This window comes from Barbus barbus (genome assembly GCF_936440315.1).
Source record: "Barbus barbus genome assembly, chromosome: 3".
In the NCBI taxonomy this organism is placed as follows: Eukaryota; Metazoa; Chordata; class Actinopteri; order Cypriniformes; family Cyprinidae; genus Barbus; species Barbus barbus.
This window is the reverse complement of record NC_136731.1, coordinates 7,991,957-8,011,820: the sequence shown is the minus strand read 5'-3', so window position 1 is coordinate 8,011,820 and position 19,864 is coordinate 7,991,957.

Here is a 19,864-nt window from a genome sequence, read left to right as displayed (position 1 = left end):
TAAGGAAGGTATCTGTAATATGTGCAAGATGAGAACTGGATTATGTGTGTGTGAAACGCCGGTGGAGATGGAAGAAGAGGAAAGGGAAGGGGAGTGGTCGGATTTGTATGAGGTGGATGAGGAGGAGGGAGAATCAGAGGATGTGGAGGTGGTGGGAAGGGACACCTGGAGCAGAAAGGATGAAACAGCAGAACAGAGAGTAACTGGGAGCAGTCAAGAGGAGGATGTCTCAGGGCTGTTTCAGAGAGAGGAGAAAGAAGAAAAGAAAGGTGGGAAATTGGAGCTGGATAAAGAGACAAGTTTAAAGACTGGATATATGAAAACTTCGAAGGGACCGGGACCCGAGGAAGGAGATGCAGAGACAGCTAAAAGTGGTCACGAAAGGAAAGAAGGTGGTAATGCCAAAAATCAAGGTACGAAACTCCAGGAGGAGAGGAGAAGAAAGGAGAAGCTCGATGGAGAAGGAGGAGAGAACGTGGTGTTAGAGACTTCTGGGACAAATGTTGGGGAGGAAATGGACACATGTGAGGAGAGGAACACACAGAGGAAAAGAAAGATGAAAGGTGCGGAAGAGCATAGTGGGAAAAAGTACGATTTTGGTTTTATTTAAATGAATTATAGATTTCTTTTAACTGCAATATATGCTATGTGGGGCATAATGGACATTGCATGCTTAAATGGGAATGGATTAAGAGAAATAAATAAGGTGAAGAAGATGATTGGAATACTGAAAGCAGATATCATTTGTTTACAAGAGACACATTGGTCAGACGATATTATGGAAAACATAAAAAAACTATGGGAAGGGGATATTTTTTTTAATCATGGCAATCAAAGAGCATGTGGTGTGGCGATTTGGATAAAAAGGGAAAGAATGAACTGTGTAAAGCATATATATAAAGATGATAAAGGAAGATTGTTAGTCATAGAATTTATGTTTTGTAATGTATTGTTTAGGTTGATAAATATCTATGCACCTAATGTGGAGACTGAAAGAAAGGAGGTTTTTAAAGAAATGAAACCATTATGTAAAGGGAAATGTATAGTGGTAGGAGATTTCAATGTGTGGTGCACAAGATTAGATGCTTCAAGCTGTGCGAATTTCAAATCGGATGTGTCTAGAAAATATTTAAACGAGTGGATGCAAAGTGATGATATGGTTGATGTTTGGAGAGAAGAAAACCCATATAAGAGAGAGTTTTCTAGAAGGCAAATGGTAATGGGGAGTTTAAAACAAAGCAGGATAGATTTATGTTTAATTAAAAGGGAAATATTAAATTATGTTAAAAGTGTGAAATACAGCTTCTTAGGATTAAGTGATCATGCTGCCATGAAAGTAAAGATGGGTACAAATATGGGAGAAAGAGGAGGGGGAGGGTGGTGTTTGAATTCATCTATATTATTGGAAGAGGCTTACAAGGAAAATATCAGGAAATGTATAAGTTATGAAATGGAAAATCTATTGTTTGATGAAAATGTGTGTGAGTGGTGGGAAAGAATGAAGAAAAAAAAAAAAAAAAAGAAGTATTAGGTATTCAAAACAAAGGGATTTTATGAGAAAAAGTAAAGTAGAGGCAATGAAAAAGGCATTGGAGAAAGAAGCAGAAAAAATAGAGAGCAATCCTGAGTATGGAAAAGATTGTTTTTGTCAGATAAAAGAAGAAATGGAGGAGTATGAGAGAGAAAAAAGTGAGGGTGCAAAAGTAAGGAGTAGAGCACAGTATGCGGTGGAAGGAGAAAGAAGTACGAAGTTCTTTCTGAACTTAGAGAAAAGAAAGCAGAAGAGAAACCATATTATGGAACTGGAAGATGAAAAAGGCGTAAAGGTAACTGATTATGTGGAAATAATAGGAGTAGTAGAAGCGTTTTATGAGAGATTGTTTAAGAAAGAAGGTGTAAAACAAGAGTGTGTAGATGAGGTTCTAGACACGTTGAGTGTTACGTTAAAAGAGTTTGATAAAAATATGTGTGATAGAGAAATAAGTATTGAAGAAATAAAAGAACCAATAAGACAAACAAAACCAAATAAAAGTCCAGGATCGGATGGGTTAACTCATGAGTTTTACAAGACTTTTATAGAGGTATTAGCGCCTATTTTATGGAAGCTATATAAAAGTATGGAAGAGAGAGGGGAGGTGCCAGATACAATGGGCTTAGGGGTAATCACTATCTTGTATAAAAACAAAGGCAGTCGGCTTAAGTTAGAAAATTACAGGCCGTTGAGTCTTCTAAATACAGATTATAAAATACTGACAAAAGTATTAGCGAACAGAATAAAAGAGGTAGTGGGAAGTATAATATCGCCAAGTCAAGCGTACAGTATACCGGGTAGGGATATCACAGATACAGTATGCACAATAAGAGATGTAGTGGACAGTATGGGCAAGGATGGGGAAGGGGGACTGATTTTATGTATGGATTTAAATAAGGCTTTTGATAGGGTAGAGCACAGTTTTATAGAGCAAGTAATGAGAAGATTTGGTTTCGGGGAGAGGATTTTAAGATGGATAAATTTATTATATAGTAATTCAAAAAGTTGTGTAAAGATTAATGGAGTTTTAACAGATTCCTTTCCTTTGGAGAGGTCGGTCAGGCAGGGATGTCCGATGTCGGCGTTGTTATACTCAATAACAGCTGAACCTTTGGCAACACTGGTAAAAAGAGATAAGGAAATAAGAGGAATCCAAGTTCCATATGGGGGAATGAGCATAATTCATCAGTATGCAGATGATACAACATTTACAGTTAAAGATATAGAGAGTATAAATAGGGTAATGAAACATATGGAAACATACGGGAAAGCATCAGGTGCAAAAATAAATGTGGATAAATCAGAAATAATGAGAGTAGGTGGTGTAGATATAGAAGCACAGGATATCCCTTTTAAAATAACAAAGGAATATACGAAGATTTTGGGTGTGAATATAGGAGTAAATGTAAAAGAGGCGAGAGATGTCACATGGACTGGGATTCTAAATAAAATAAAACAAGTGTTACAGTTTTGGCGATTAAGAGGTAGGGTAGTAGTAGTTAATTCGTTATTGCTCACTAAATGTAATTATGTGATGGGAGTAATCGACTTGCCAGACTGGGTGTTGAATGCAGTAAGGGAGGCTGTGAACATATTTTTGTGGGGAGGGAAAGGAGTGAAAATATCAACCAAAACATTAATAGCAGATTACAAGGAGGGTGGATTGAAGTTGATTGACTTAGATGTAAAAAGAAAGGCAATAAGAGTGAAAACAATAAAGAAGTATTTATGTGATAAAGTGGATTATGGATGGAAAGGTTATATGAGAGATTATTTGGATAGAAGTGGTGGATGTGGGGAAGAAGGGGTATTTATGGCCTTGAAGAAGCCAATGTTTGAAAATATACCCATATTTTATCAAGAAGTTTTTAGTGCATGGGCCGATTTTGTAATGGATGTGGGATATGAATGTGAAAACATAAATCAAATACACAAGCAGCCAATATTTTTGAATCCAAAGATACGGATGAAAGGGAAAATGTTATATAATAGATTGTACATGAAAGCGGGTGTAAGACAAGTAAAGGATGTGGCTTATGAATATGTGAAAGGTTTTTTACCAAATAGAGCCATTTATGATTATGTGGTGGAATGGGATGATGAAATTGAAAAATCAAGGGTGGACGCTGTATGTGAAAATATTAAAACAAGTATGTCCAGGAGTTGGGTAGAAATTATTGAGAAAGACACAGCTAAACCAGGGAATTGGGGAATGCCAGAAATGTTTATTGTCAAAGATGGTGAAAAGAAATATCTGACTGATGTAACTACAAAAATAATGTATAAAATATTTGTAAAAAGGGAAATCAAATTGCCTGCATCGGAAGCTGTGTGGCCAAAATTGTTTCCAGGATTTAATGTAAAGACAATATGGAAGAACTTAAGTGTGAAGTATAATGGATTGGATTGTGAAAATTTAGATTTTAAATTGAGACATAATAGAATATATACGAAGGTGGTGATTCATCAAATTAATAAAAACGTGAATAGAGAATGCGATGTATGTAAGATTGATCCAGAAACTCTGATGCATGTATTTTTTGAATGTAAAGGGCTTGAAGTGTTTCATGAAAAATTGAAAAAAATTATCAAGGAGGATTGGGGAAAGGATGTAATAGGAAATGAATGGAAAAAATTATTTTTACTTGGTGAAAGTACAAATCATAAGGACATGAAAGTTAACCTGTGTAATTTTATTTTAAGTCATGCAAGGTATTCGATATGGGCGAGGAGGAATTTAGCATATTTTGAAGAGAAAAAAGTTGATGTTATTGAGATGTTCAAGACTATGTTGAGAAAGACTGTTTATCCAATGTGGAAATATCTGAGCAAAGATGTCTTTGAAAACACTTTCATTAATGGTTGTGGACTTATATGTGTGGATGACAAAGGAGGGTTGAGTTTAAATTTTTAATGATGGATTATTTGTGATGGGATAGAATGATTGACGGCCTTGTATTTATGTTATAATTTGAAGGTGGCGGTATTCTAATGTGGTGTGAATTGTATTGACCTAATTTTTTGATATATTGATAATAAAAAAAAAAAAAAAAAAAAAAAAAAGGTGCGCCTGATCTCGGAAGCTAAGCAGGGTCGGGCCTGGTTAGTACTTGGATGGGAGACCGCCTGGGAATACCAGGTGCTGTAAGCTTTTGGGTTTTCTTCACTACTGATCTAATACTTTATGGTGGCTGATCTTTAAAAAGCCCACTCTTGGCAGCAGCCCTCGCTTACGGCCATACCACCCTGGGTGCGCCCGATCTCGTCTGATCTAGGAAGCTAAGCAGGGTTGGGCCTGGTTAGTACTTGGATGGGAGACCGCCTGGGAATACCAGGTGCTGTAAGCTTTTGGGTTTTCTTCACTACTGATCTAATACACTGGCCTTTATGGTGGCTGATCTTTAAAAAGCCCACTCTTGGCAGCAGCCCTTGCTTACGGCCATACCACCCTGGGTGCGCCTGATCTCATCTGATCTCGGAAGCTAAGCAGGGTCGGGCCTGGTTAGTACTTGGATGGGAGACCGCCTGGGAATACCAGGTGCTGTAAGCTTTTGGGTTTTCTTCAATACTGATCTAATACACTGGCCTTTATGATGGCTGAGATGGTGGCTGATCTTTAAAAAGCCCACTCTTGGCAGCAGCCCTCGCTTACGGCCATACCACCCTGAGGGCGATAGAGAGCAACCAGGAAGTGAGTTGGCAGTAGTTGGGAGGGAAAGGCTCTCCCACTTTTTGTGTTTAGCTTCGTTTTATTTGTTAAAATATTAGTATTTTTTGTATAGTTTTTTGTTTATTTGTGTAGTTTATTCCTCCCAACAGCATATGCTGTTTGGGAGGAACAGTTTGTTTGGTTTTTTTTTTAGTACTCGTTTTTTGGGTTGTTTGTGTAAAAAATGGCGGACGGATGCATGGTAACAAACTTGGCTACGGTGGGAGAAACTCGAGAGGATAAGAATAATGGACTGGCAGGAGGATGGCGAAAGGCAATTGATAATGGATTAGGAGGAGAAACAAGCACGGCATATGACAATGGACTGGCAGGAGCAACAGACAAGGTGATGGACAATGGAATGGCAGGAGGAAGACGTAATATTAATGGCAACGGACTGGATATACGACAACGAGCGGGAAACGAAAATGTAAGGAAAAAGGCTTTTGAAAGGAAATATTTGAAAGAGGCTACGTTAATTGTAAATGTTGAAAATGTGAACAATGTGAGGGCGCAGGATGTCATCAAGGCAGTAACAGAACAATGTGGACATGGGAAAATTTTGGCATTAAGACCACGACAAGGGAGGGAGTATGAACTAACAATGGAAAAGGAGGAGGAGTGTGAAAAACTGTTGGAGGGACTGAAGATAAAAGGAATTGATTGTGAAGTGAAAAATTTACATAGCAGAGACCATGTTGTTTCCTTCTTGCACCTGCCTGTCTACCTAGAAAAGAGTAAAATTATAGAAAAATTGGAAGGATGGGGTGTTGAGCCCATTACAAAAATAAAAAGGAGATGTTACCCGGGCACAGATATAGAGGATGGAACCAGGTTCCTAAGAGTGAGGTTCCCTAAAGAGGTGGCGTCACTACCATATAGTACTAGGCTGGAGACAGCCGAAGGGGTACAGCATTTCCGGGTGATGCACAGTCAGCAAGTGAAAACTTGTAGGCTGTGCATGAGCCCGGATCACATGTTGAAAGATTGCCCCAATTTTAAGTGCTATAAATGTGGAGAAAGGGGACACTTTGCACGAGAGTGCAGTGCTGTCAGGTGCCCGGAGTGTGAAGAGATTTTAGATAAATGCGAATGTTGGATGGAGGGGGAGGAAGGAGGAAAGGAACAACGGGTGGACGGACAGGTGCAAGAAGGAAATGATGAGGATGACGCACAACTGGATGGAGCACAGGAGGAACAAAGACTACAACAAGGAGAAATGGAGCATATAATGAGAAATGGACAAAAAGCTGAGGATTTTAATGAGGACGGAGAAAAGAAGGAGGGGGGAAATCAAATGATGGAGATGGAACTTTCAGATATGGAGGGAGCTGGACAAGGAAAATTGGAGCAAAACAAACAAATGGAGTGTGAAGAAGAAGCAAAGATGGACAAGATGGACAGTGGTATAAAAGGGCATATAAGAAGAAGAACACTGAAGGTAAAGCCAAATTTGGACAATGTTAGGAAAAAGACTAAAGCTATTATGTATAATGTGTTAAGGAGTTTGGAAGGAGGGGAAAGTGAATAATGTGTTTTAAGTACTTAATTTTAATTTTATTTATTATTTTAATGGTTTTTAATTGTGTTACTTTGAATGTAAGAGGCTTGTTGAATGTTTGGAAATTTGAAAAGGTTAAGGAGCTGTGTAAAAAACAAAATTTAATATTTTTACAAGAGACAAACTGGAATGATGGTATAATGGATGATTTTAAAAGGAAATGGGCAGGGCATATATTTTATAATAATGGAGATGGAAGGATGGGAAGAGGAGTTGCTATTTTAGTCAAAAAAGATATGAGAAATGATGTTGAAGAAGTATATAACGACAAAGAGGGGAAATGTTTAGCCATAAGAATTAAAGAAAAGAATATGACTTTATGTAATATTCATGCTCCAGGAGCAGAAAAAGAAAAGAAAGATTTCTTTAACAGGATAAAAGGGCTAATGAATTTATGGGGAGAAACTATTTTAATTGGTGATTTTAACACTGTTTTTAATAGAATTGATTTAGCGAATGGAATGGTCTTTAAGAATGATAGTGGGAGAAAAGAGTTGGAGAAATTAATGGCTGAGCATGAAGTAGTAGATATATGGAGAGCAAGGAATGAAGGAGTAAGAGAGTATTCAAGAAGACAATTAGTAGATGGTATTTTAAAGCAAAGTAGAATTGATTTTATGTTATGTAAGAGAAAACTGGGTGATTCTATACAGAGTGTTTACTATAAAGAAACAGCGATGAGTGACCACAAGTTTTTATTTGTGAAGATTGATTTTAATGAAACCGAAAGAGGAAAAGGGATATGGATTATGAATACAGAAATTCTTAAAAAAGAATCTTATAGGAGAGCAATAGTGGATATAATAAATGCTGAAAAACACAATAACATGTATCAGGAATATAAACGAATATGGTGGGATAATACAAAATATGCAATTAAAAAGTATACTATTAAAATTAGTAAAGCAATACAAAAGGCAAAAACATATAAAGAAGCGGAGATAAGAAAAGAATTAAATGACAGATTAAATCAAGAAAAGGTAGATGTAGAGAGAATACAGATTTTGGAGGAGGAATTACGAAACATAGAGGAAACTAAATGTAGAGGTGCAATGGTCAGAAGCAGAGCAAGATTTATCGTAGATGGAGAAAAATGTACAAAGTTCTTTTTTAATTTAGAAAAAAGTAAGGCTAATGGAGAAATTATAAGAGAATTAAAAAAAGAAAATGGAGAGGTAATAAAAGAAACACAGGACATTTTGAAGGAAGTTGGGAACTTTTATGAAGGCCTTTTCAAAAAAGGGGAAATAAATGGAAAAGAAGAACAATTTTTATTTGACCAGATTGAAGGAAGGGTAACAGAAGATGATAAAAATATGTGTGAGGAAGAATTGCAAATAGAAGAAATTAAGGAAGCTATAATGCAGTTAAATAATGGGAAAAGTCCAGGTTTAGATGGACTTGTATCTGAATTTTATAAAGTTTTTAAAGATGTTTTAGCACCAATTTTAAAGGAAATTTTTGAGGAGATTTTTAAAAAGAAAGAAGCAACGCATTTAATGAGAGTTGGTTTAGTTAAATTAATATATAAGAAAAAGGGTGAGAAAAATGATTTGAGGAATTTTAGACCCATAACAATGCTTAACTCAGATTTCAAGGTTTTAGCCAAGGTTTTAGCAAATAGACTCAAAAAGGTTTTACCGAGTATTATTAAAACAAGTCAGGCATATGGAGTGAAAGGGAAAGACATCACAGACATAACCAGCAGTATAAGAGATGTAATACAGTATATGAAAGAAGAGGGAAAAGAGGGATATGTAATAAGTGTGGATTTTGAGAAAGCTTTTGACAGAGTTGAACACAATTTTTTATTTGGGGTTTTAAAGAAGGTTGGTTTTGGGGATAGGTTTCTAAAATGGATTAAGTGTTTGTATAATGGAACTACTAGTCGTATCAAATGTAATGGTTTTATCACAGAATGTTTTAATGTAACAAGGTCTATAAAACAGGGATGTCCACTTTCTGCGCAACTGTACAGTCTAGTGACTGAAGCTCTGGGCTTAGCTATAATAAAAGATAAAGAAATAAATGGAATTAAAATTGGGGAAGTGGAAGAAGAACAGAAAATTTACCAGTATGCAGACGATACTACATTGATTTTAAAAGACATTAAAAGTGTGGAAAATGCAATGAAAATTATTCAAAGATATTGTAAGGGATCAGGTGCTAAAGTAAATATGGAAAAAACTGTGGTCATGAGAATAGAGAATGCATGTATGTTACCTGATGTTTTTAACTTCAAAGACCAGCAAGAAATAAAGATTCTAGGGATAACATTTGGAGAAAATGAAAAGAGTTAAGGAGATAATGTGGGACAAAATAATTGGAGGAATGGAAAGGAGGTTGGAATGGTGGAAACAGAGGAGAGTAAATCTGAAAGGAAAGGTACTAATCGTAAATACGTTGATGCTGTCCAAAATGTGGTATGTGTTGGGTGTTATCCCTATGGATCGATGGCAAGCGCAAAGAGTAAAACAATGTGTTTTGAATTTTATTTGGGAAGGGAAACCACCAAGAATTGGGTACAATGTTTTAATAGGGTCAACGGATGACGGGGGTATGGGATTGATAGACCCAGAGACAAGAAAGAAAAGTATGAGAGTCTAAAGTGGTGAAAAAGTATTTAAACAAGGATTTTATAGCAGAATGGAAGCATGTAATGAGGTTTTATCTTAACAAATGTGGGGGTTTTAATATGAATGATGATATCTTATGGATGAAACTGAAGCAAAGCATGATGACTGGGATTCATGATTTTTATAGCGAAGTTTTACAAGCATGGACAGAGTTTTTAAATTTTATCGATTTTAAACCTGAAGGAAGAAAAATGTTATTGAATCAACCTTTGTTTTTAAATGCTAACATTTTAACACAAGAGAAAGAAGTATATTTTAAATATTGGTTGGAAGCAGGTGTACGACAAGTTAAGGATGTTTTATACGAGATTAAAGAGGGTTTTTTACCAAGCAAAGTAATTGTGGACGCTGTGGATGAGATTGGGGAGGATATTAAAAGAGAAACTTTAGAGAAACAATTTGGAATAGTGAAAAGGGCAATACCTAAAGAATGGATTGAGAAAATTGAAAAAAAAAGGATGAAAGCAATGATAATGTGAAAGTGCTTTTAAAGGGAAAAGAGAAAGACTTTCAAGAATGTGTTCTGAAAAATTTCTACATATGCTTTAGAAATAAAGTGTGTAAAAGACCAGTTGCGGAACAATTTTGGAAAAAAATCTTTGTGGAAATAGATGAGGAGGGAATATGGAAAAATTTAAAGTGGAAATATTTAGACGTAAACCTTGAATCTTTGGAGTATTTTACTGAAACAAAATTGGCACAAATTGGCAGTAGTGATAAAATTGGCACAAATTGGCAGTAGTGATAACGCACTATGTAAAGTATGTGAACTAGAAAATGAAAGTATTATGCACTTGTTTTTAAAATGTGTTAAAACAAAATATCCTTAAGCAAAGGTGTGGCTCTCTCTTTGTCTGTTAGATAGCGCAACAGAAAAGGGTGCGTTCCCCCCCTCCTTGGGGAGAAATTAGGGAGTGTTTCTGGTTTTTTTTCAAAATTGACAAAGGGAGTTTTCTCCGTCCGACTTTATTTAGGATAAATCCAGTCAAGCACTTAAAGTTGCTCTTCTCTTAAAAGCATCCAGATGTCTTTTCTTTATATCCCGGGTTTTATGGTCTCAGGAGATTAAGGACAGGAGGGAAGCTTTGATTCCGGCTCAGGAATGTGGTGAAGTTTTATTTCGGCTCCGGAGTGTCTGGACCTTAAGTGTGTGTGTGTGTGTGTGTTTGTCCAGACCAGGTTTCTACAAGGCGATCGATGACGACGCGTTCCGTTACCTGGGCGGCCGTAGGCGCGCCATCCATTAACCAGTGCTGAGCCAGGCGAGATAGCTCCGCGGCATGAGCACGAGCGGGACGTCGGGGTTGATAGGTCCAGTCGTGGAAGTACTGGGCTGCGCACACTGGAGACAGCCCCACGCGGGGCAGAATCTCCCTCTTCACGTCCTCATATCTCTCCGCCATCGCCGTAGGGATGCTGAAGAAGGCGCGCTGAACCTCACCAGTAAGCACGGGGGCCAGTGAGCAGGCCCAGTCATCCGGATCCCATCTCTCCGTGGTGGCGGTGTTTTCAAACATTTGAAGGTAGACCTTGACGTCGTTGTGGGCGGTCATGCCTCTGCCTGTTGGGATGCTTTCGTCCCTATCAATTTCTAGTCATTGAAGGATGTGATTGATAAGCTCAAACCCTCATTTTGTTCTAATGATATTATTCACCCAAGATTCTTAAAATTAATCATTGACTCAATTGTACCTGGTTTGGTGTCTCTTATCAATAAGTGTCTCCAAACTGGCTCTGTCCCTGCCAATCTTAAAGTGGCTACGGTCACTCCCCTGCTCAAGAAGCCTTCACTGGATTCTTCTGTTCTAAAAAAATTTAGGCCTATCTCTGTTTTACCCTTCAGGTACTCTGTTTTATTCTTCTAAGGTTTTAGAGAAAATTGTGCTGAATCAACTTCAGCATTTTCTGACAAGTAATTGTATTTATGAGATTTTTCAATCTGGTTTTAAGTCTGTCCACAGCACTGAGTCTGCCCTTTTGAGAGTGCTAAATGATATTTACTGACTCTGGAGACTCTGTGGTTCTCATTCTTTTAGATTTATCAGCCGCTTTTGATACCGTAGACCACCCCACACTATTATCCAGACTAGAATCCTGGGTGGGTTTAAAAGCTACCATTCTAAATTGGTTTCAGTCATACCTGTTGGACAGAAAGTTTATAGTGAAGCTGGGTAATTTTACCTCTTCCTCTGCACCTCTATCCTGTGGCCTTCCGCAAGGTTCTATCTTATCTCCCTCTCTATTTTCTCTCTACATGCTACCTCTGGGCTCTATTCTACGTAAACATGGTATGTCATTTCATTTCTATGCAGACAATACTCAAATCTATCTACCAGTCAAAAGAGACAATTCCCCAGCGATTACCTCTCTTCTGCAATGTTTAGAGGAGGTTAAATCATGGCTCGCCCCAAATTTCCTCTTCTTAAATGAAGACAAGACCGAAGTAATTGTTTTTGGTTCTAATAAGAATTGTCAGTATACGCCCCGATTTGGACTGTTTATCTGTTTTTAGATCACCACAGGTGCGAAACCTAGGTGTTCTTGTCAACCAGCATTTAAAATTCTATAAACATATCTCTTCCGTTATCGTTTCCAGTTTCTATCAACTTCGTCTACTGTCTAAAATCAGAGACTTTCTCACTCCAAAAACTCTAGAAATGGCTGTTCATGCGTTTGTCACATCTCAGCTAGATTACTGCAATTCTTTATATTGTGGAATATCTAAATCGCAAATTGCACGTCTTCAGCTAGTCCAAAACGCTGCAGCCAGACTTCTTCTGAAGCGTTGCAAACATGAACACATCATGGCTGCCGGTTCATCAGAGATTAGACTTCAAAATTCTACTCTTTGTGTATAAATCTCGAATGAATGAATGAATGAATGAATGATGCATTTATATAGCGCTTTATTGTGTATTGCTGTACACCCAAAGCGCTTTACAATCATGTGGGGGGGTCTCTCCTCAACCACCACCAGTGTGCAGCATCCACTTGGATGATGCGACGGCAGCCACAGGACAACGGCGCCAGTGCGCTCACCACACACCAGCTACAGGTGGAGAGGAGAGAGAGTCATAGAGCCAATCAAGTGTATGGGGATTATTAAGAGGCCATGATAGAGGCCAGTGGAGGGAATTTGGCCAGGACACCGGGGTTACACCCCTACTCTTTACGAGAAGTGCCATGGGATTTTTAATGACCACAGAGAGTCAGGACCTCGGTTTAACGTCTCATCCGAAAGACGGTGCTTTTTGACAGTATAGTGTCCCCGTCACTATACCGGGGCATTAGGACCCACACAGACCACAGGGTGAGCACCCCCTGCTGGCCTCACTAACACCTCTTCCAACAGCAACCTTGTTTTCACCGGAGGTCTCCCATCCAGGTAGACTGCAGGGTGATATGGCTGTGGCCAATATCTTCACATAACCTAGCTCCTGTCTACCTCTCTGAACTCCTTCATTTATACACTCCATCTAGAAGCCTAAGATCTTGCGACCAGGCTTTGTTGGTAGTTCCACATGTTAGACTTAAGTGAAGAGGGGAGCGTGATTTAGAGATTAGAATGGCCCCTTCCCTGTCTATTTTTAAGTCCCTGCTAGAAACCTACTTGTTTCCCTTGGTGTATTGATTGCTGTTTTACTGTAATTTCAAAATGGGTTGTTCTTTTTATCTGGCTTGTTTTCTGTGTATGTTTTTATAATTATCTCTCCTGTAAAGCACTTTGGTCAGCCGAGTGGCTGTTGTAAATGTGCTATGCAAAACTGGTATCGATGTTCTCGGCATGACCCAAGGAATCTTATCAACATGAGTTTGATTATAATAGGCTAATGTAAGCAAAAATTATTAGCATTTTTAGAAATTCCATTATAACTTTTGACCACAAGGTGGCACTTTTTGAGTATCATCAGGGCATGGTGCCGAAGAAGCATACCGAGCTTTGTAATGATACGTCAATGCAAAATTCAACATGGCCAACGCCCAAAATGGCTGACATGGGAAAATTGGATATGGTTGGACTTGCCATGATGCACCGAATCTAAAGAGAACCTTTTTATGATTTTTGGCCAAACCGTTCACAAGTTATAAGCAAAAATATGCATTTTTCATATCTCCTGACCACTAGGTGGCCGAAACACTGCAGGTAGCCTCAGGTCATGCATGTAATAACAAAAACCAAGTTTCATCTCAATACGTCAAACCCTTGCAGAGATGTAGCCTCAGATCCATTTTTGTGTGCTTTTCGGCGAATTCGTTAGTGTGGTATTCGAGAACGCTTGGACGAATTGACTTGAATTCCATAACTTTTTGCCAGCATGGTCCGTAGATGACCTGAGTCAATTTTGGTGAGAATCGAACGAACCGTCTAGGACGAGTTTGACAAAGTAGGTTTTACAAACAATTGAAGATAGCGAAAAAACGAAACCTTACGATTTTTTCATTTTGGAGTTGATTCGACTCGGCTTGAGCCAAGGATTCAGAGGAAAAAATATTTTTAATTTTATGGCTTACAGTTCAAAAGTTATTAGCATAACAAAATTTAAATTTTGGACTAGTGGTGGCGCTAGATAGTTTGAGTTAGAGACTCCAAATTTGCTGTGGTTACTATTGACAGTATCATCTATCAGTGTGCCAAATTTTACAACTTTCCCGCAAGCGGTTCTATGGGCTGCCATAGACGCAACGGCGGAAGAAGAAGAATAATAAGAACGCCAACGGATATAATAGGTGCCTACGCACCTTCGGTGCTTGGCCCCTAATAACTACTACTGAACAGTTATATGCAAATAGTCACTTTAATAATCAGGCTGTGGCCCACAAATCAAGTACTTGAGTAAAAGTACAGATACCCCAATAAAATATTAGTCCAGTAAAATTATAAGTAGGCCCATTCTTTTTCAAAATTACTTGAGTGAAAGGACAAGTACAAAGTACTACTAGGGAAGTTGCAGCACCGCTGAATTGGTGCATTTCTTTGGCGAAATACAGGTTTGTGTTCATTTTATTTAATCTATAAAATCATTACTGTGGTATATGCTCACTTTAGAATAGGCCTACAGTTTCAGGTTTGAAATAAGTCCTGCAGAATTATTTGATAATTCGGTTTCACTTTATTTTGATGGTACCTTTAACACATTCTGTTGACTATAAGTAACATTGCACCTACATTTCTACTAACTCGCATTAGAGTGTATTAGTAGACTGGTAGGGTTAGGGTTAGAATAAGTTGACATATACTTGCAAAGTTACTTACAGTCAGTAGAGTGTCTGTTGGGAGACCATCACAATAAAGAGTTAGCAGATATGAAGCAGACAGTCTACTAATACTCTAATCAGAGTTTGTTGATATGTAATTGCAACATTACTTAGTGTCAACAGATTGTTCAAAAGGGACCATCAAAATACAGTGTTACCGTTAATTCTTTTTTAATTACTAAAGGGTTCACTATATTTTCACTTTAGAATAGGCCTACTGTTTCAAGTTCGAAATAAGTCCTGCACAATTATTTGATAATTCTTTATTAATTACTAATGGGTTACCTGTGCTTTCACTTTCCATCAGTCCTTGCCATACAGGAATTGAATTAATGGTAATATGGTATATGCTGAGGAGCAGTGTTGCCACAGTTACTTTGAAATAGTAATCGAATTACTGACTACTGATTACTCCTTTCAAAAGTAACTTAGTTACTTTACTGATTACTTTATTTTAAAAGTAACTAAGTTAGATTACAAGTTACTTTATTCGTTACTTTCAGCAGCTGCCAATAACACCCCCCCCCCCCAACATAAAAACGACAACCGGTTTTGCCAATGCTTACTTTATTGTTGGTGCATTTTAACAGTAACGTCAACAATGTATCTCTTGACATTTTAAGTTGAACTTAAAAACTATTTCCTGACAGAAATACACGTTTGTATAAAAATAAAGACAGTCTTTCTTGACTTCATATAACATAAATACTTTTTAGAAAAAATAAGTCTTTCTTGACTTCACTTAACAAATACTTTTTAGAAAAACAAGTCTCTTTTTTTCTTTCTTGACTTCATTTAACATGAATACTTTTTAGAAAAAATAAGTCTTTCTTGACTTAACAAATACTTTTTATACCATCCACATATAACATCTTATGTTGTCATCACATGTTATGAGGGAAACAGTGGAGTGGGGCGAGTAAACCAGTGGTTGTACCTCAGTAACAGAAGCTTCTCAAACCTCTTGTCAGAAAGTCGATTTCTTCTAGGCGTGAGCACCAAACCTCCCAGACTGAAAAGTCGCTCCACAGGAGCACTTGATGGGGTTGGAGTGTCACCAGCACAGAGTGTACAACGAACCGTAATATTATCATCTTTGGCTGATACGAACTCAAAATAGTGACTATATTTCCAGCTAGAAAACGCATATCTCTCTCCTCCCTCCATTGTTGTTCGTGTGTCGCTAGCCGCGGCGCTTGGTAGGTGAGCTGTCCTGAAAATATGACCTGTCGCATACGTGATGTCACTCCCCGAGACGCGAGAAGAAACCAAATAGGTTTTGCTTAAAAAAAAAATAAAGAAATAGTAACGCACAGTGGCTTGGACAAGTAACTTTAATTTGATTACTGGTATGGAAATAGTAACGCGTTAGATTAGTCGTTACTGGAAAAATTGGTCATATTAGAGTAACGCGCTACTAAGTAACGCGTTACCGGCATCACTGCTGAGGAGGCACACATACTGTCATGAATCAGGTCCAGGGACTTTCATTCACTCGCCACCAGAGGTCACTCCTCCATCACATTGACTTTCATACCACACAGCTGTCTCAATCACACTCTTACACCTGAGAACCATCTCACAATCACACACCCTTTATAAACCATGGACTTCTTTTTACAGATCGCCGTGTAATGTTCTGCGTATAGCACTCTCCTAGCGTTAGCTGCCTTACCGAGCCATTCTTTGTTTTCTGTTCAGTTCCTGTATTGTTCTGCATGTATTACTCTCCCTAGTTTTAGCTGCGATACGGAACCTGTTTCTTGTTTTCAAGTCTGTGTTTCCTGGATTTACACTTGTCTCGCCGTTCGGACTCTGTTTGTACCTCATCTGGACTATCACTCATGTTTCTGGATTACCCCGTTGTCAAACTCTCTGGATTATTTTCGCCAATCAAAGACCCATGCTTGCCCTCTGGATTATTCTTGTATCTCGTCTGTGCCATGCCTGTTTGCCGATGTTTTGACCCTGCTTGTGTTTTTTGACCACGTATTAGTTTAATAAAGATTGCAAATGGATCCGTACGTCTCACGTCTCATTCGCTCCGTTACACATACAGAACTGTATATAAAATATAAAAACTAAGGTAAGTTTTCGCATGGCACTTGTCGCAACACATTGGACTCATGTTTTGTCGTCTGCCTGTGTTCCCTTCCTGTTTGGCTATGTTTGGTTCTGTTCCTGTTCTCATTAGTTCATTGTCTAATTATCAATTAACCCTCTGCACCTGTCTATAAATATTTACCCTATACAGACTAAAAAATAAGAAATACAAACTATACGAATGCTTCACATAATTACTGTACATGTGCAAAGAGAAACATTTTGAGTCGAGCAGCTGGTTGGAGAACAGTGCAGGATGATTTGTAGTGCATGAGCATGTAAACATGCATACATGTATTGCTGAGTCTTTTGTGGGGTTGTGTACACGCAGCAGTGTGTGTAAAGTGTCTAGTGCACACAGAGGAGAGTGTGATACTACAGGTGGTTTGTACAGGCCCACTCACCTGTGTGTACCACACTTTGAATTGCACAAAAAAAAGTTCCATACAGTTTTTTTTTTTTTTTTTTTTTTTTTCTTTGGTGTGGTAAGGTTGGGAGCGGGTGGTTGGGGTGGGGGGGTGGTCCATGTTTCAGGAGGTAGGGGTTTGCATGGGGTTTCAGAGGGGGGTGGGGTGGTTTGAGTTCAGGGCTCTCACAGCCTGGGGGAAAAAGCTGTTGAGCAGTCTGGCAGAGCGGGCTCTGATGCTCCGGTACCGTCTTCCTGATGGTTGGAGCTGGAAGAGACTGTGGGAGGGATGGGTGGAGTCTTTCACGATGCTGTTGGTTTTGCTGGAGCATCGTGTAAGGAAAATGTCCAGGATTGAGGGGAGAGGGGCACCGATGATCTTTGCAGCTGTGTTCACTGTCCGCTGGAGGGTCTTGCGGTCAGCAGAACTACAGTTCCCATACCAGACAGTGAATCAGCTGGTCAGCACACTCTCAATGGTGCCCCTGTAGAATGTGGTGAGGATGGGTGGAGGGAGACTTGCTCTTTTCAGCTGGCGGAGAAAGTGTAGACGCTGTTGTGCCTTTTTGGAGAGTGACATGGTGTTGGTGGTCCAGGTGAGATCCTCTGTGAATCCCCCCAGGAATTTAGTGCTGCTGACTCTCTCCACAGTCGAACTGTTGATGGTCAGTGGGGGGTGGTAAACGGAGTTTCTTCTGAAGTCCATCACAACCTCCTTTGTCTTCTCCACATTGAGGGACAGATTGTTAGTGCCACACCATTCAGCCAGCTGTGCCACTTCCTCTCTGTAGTGCGTTTCATCGTTGTTGCTGATGAGGCCTACCACTGTTGTGTTATCCGCAAACTTGATGATGTGGTTGGAGCTGAACTTGGCAGTGCAGTCATGGGTCAGCAGCGTGAAGAGCAGCGAGCTGAGCACACAGCCTTGTGGGGCACCTGTGCTCAGTGTGGTAGTGCTCGACGTGTTGTGGCCGACACGGACTGACTGAGGTCTTCCGGTTAGAAAGTCCAGGATCCAATTACAAAGGGAATTGTTAAGGCCCAGCAGGTTTAGTTTATTTATGAGCTGTTGTGGGATTATTGTGTTGAATGCCGAGCTGAAGTCAATAAATAGCATAGTCCGATCGCTACCACTTTTTTCATTTAAATGAAGAGTCATCACAATTATCACCATTAAAGTATGGATTACCACAAGGATCCGTCCGAGGTCCTCTGCTATTTTCAATATACATGTTGCCTCTTGGTAATATTGTTAGAAAATACGGGATTAGTTTTCATTGTTATGCTGATGATACTCAACTATATATCTCAACAAGACCAGATGAAACTTCTAAACTATCTAAGCTAATAGATTGAGTAAAAAATGTAAAAGTTTGGATGACCAATAAATTCCTCCTATTAAATTCAGATAAGACAGAGATATTACTTATTGGACCAAAAAACAGTACACAATCTCTTGGATTACAATTTGCAACTAGACGGATGAACTGTTACGTCCTCTAAAGTCAAAAATCTGGGTGTTATTTTAGACAGCAATTTGTCCTTTGAAAATCATATTTCCCATGTTACAAAAACAGCATTCTTCCATCTTAGAAACATTGCCAAGCTTCGAAACATGCTACCTGTTTCTGATGCAGAAAAGCTAGTTCATGCATTCATGACCTCTAGACTGGACTATTGTAATGCACTGCTAGGTGGTTGTCCTGCATCTTCAATAAACAAGCTACAGATAGTCCAAAATGCAGCGGCTAGAGTTCTTACCAGGTCAAGAAAATATGATCATATTACCCCAATTTTACAGTCTCTGCACTGGCTACCTATTCAGTTCCGTATCATTTACAAAATATTGTTACTTGCCTATAAGGCACTAAATGGTTTAGCTCCTGCATACCTAACTTGTCTTCTACCACGCTACAATCCAACCCGCTCCTTAAGGTAGCAAAACTCTGGACTTTTGGTAGTACCTAGGATAGCAAAGTCCACTAAAGAAGGTAGAGCTTTTTCACATTTGGCTCCCAAACTCTGGAATAGCCTTCCTGATAACGTTGGGGGTTCAGACACACTCTCCCTGTTTAAATCTAGATTAAAGACACATCTCTTTAGCCAAGCTTTCACATAATGCATCTTATAATCTTGTACTGCAGTTACAGGTATATCTGATCAAACGTACATTATTATTATTGTTTAGCTTGGGTTGAACAAATAATTTTTGCTTAGATGGAACAGCAGCTACGCTAATTATGTCTCTGAATTACAGAAGCTTCAGTCTGGATCCAACCCTTAAATGATCTGAGATGACCGAACACATGAGAAAAGATAATGCCAACCCCTCAGAGGATGCCAATGCTCAGACAACATACAGAATTACCAAATTTTGCCATAAGTTAAATATATTAAGGTTCTGCAATATATAAATATATTGTGGAAACCTAATTTCCTGTAGAGCTGCTTTGCAACGATTTGTATCGTAAAAAGCGCTATACTACAGTGTTACCAATTCTTGAAACAGTGCACTTCAATAACTGTCATGTTTGGCTCAGTTATAAAATCAGACCCCAGAAGATTACAGAGAACAGTTCGGACTGCCGAGAGGATTATTGTTGCCCATCCTTCAAGACCTGTATACATCCAGAGTGAGGAAAAGGGCTCAGAAAATCACTGG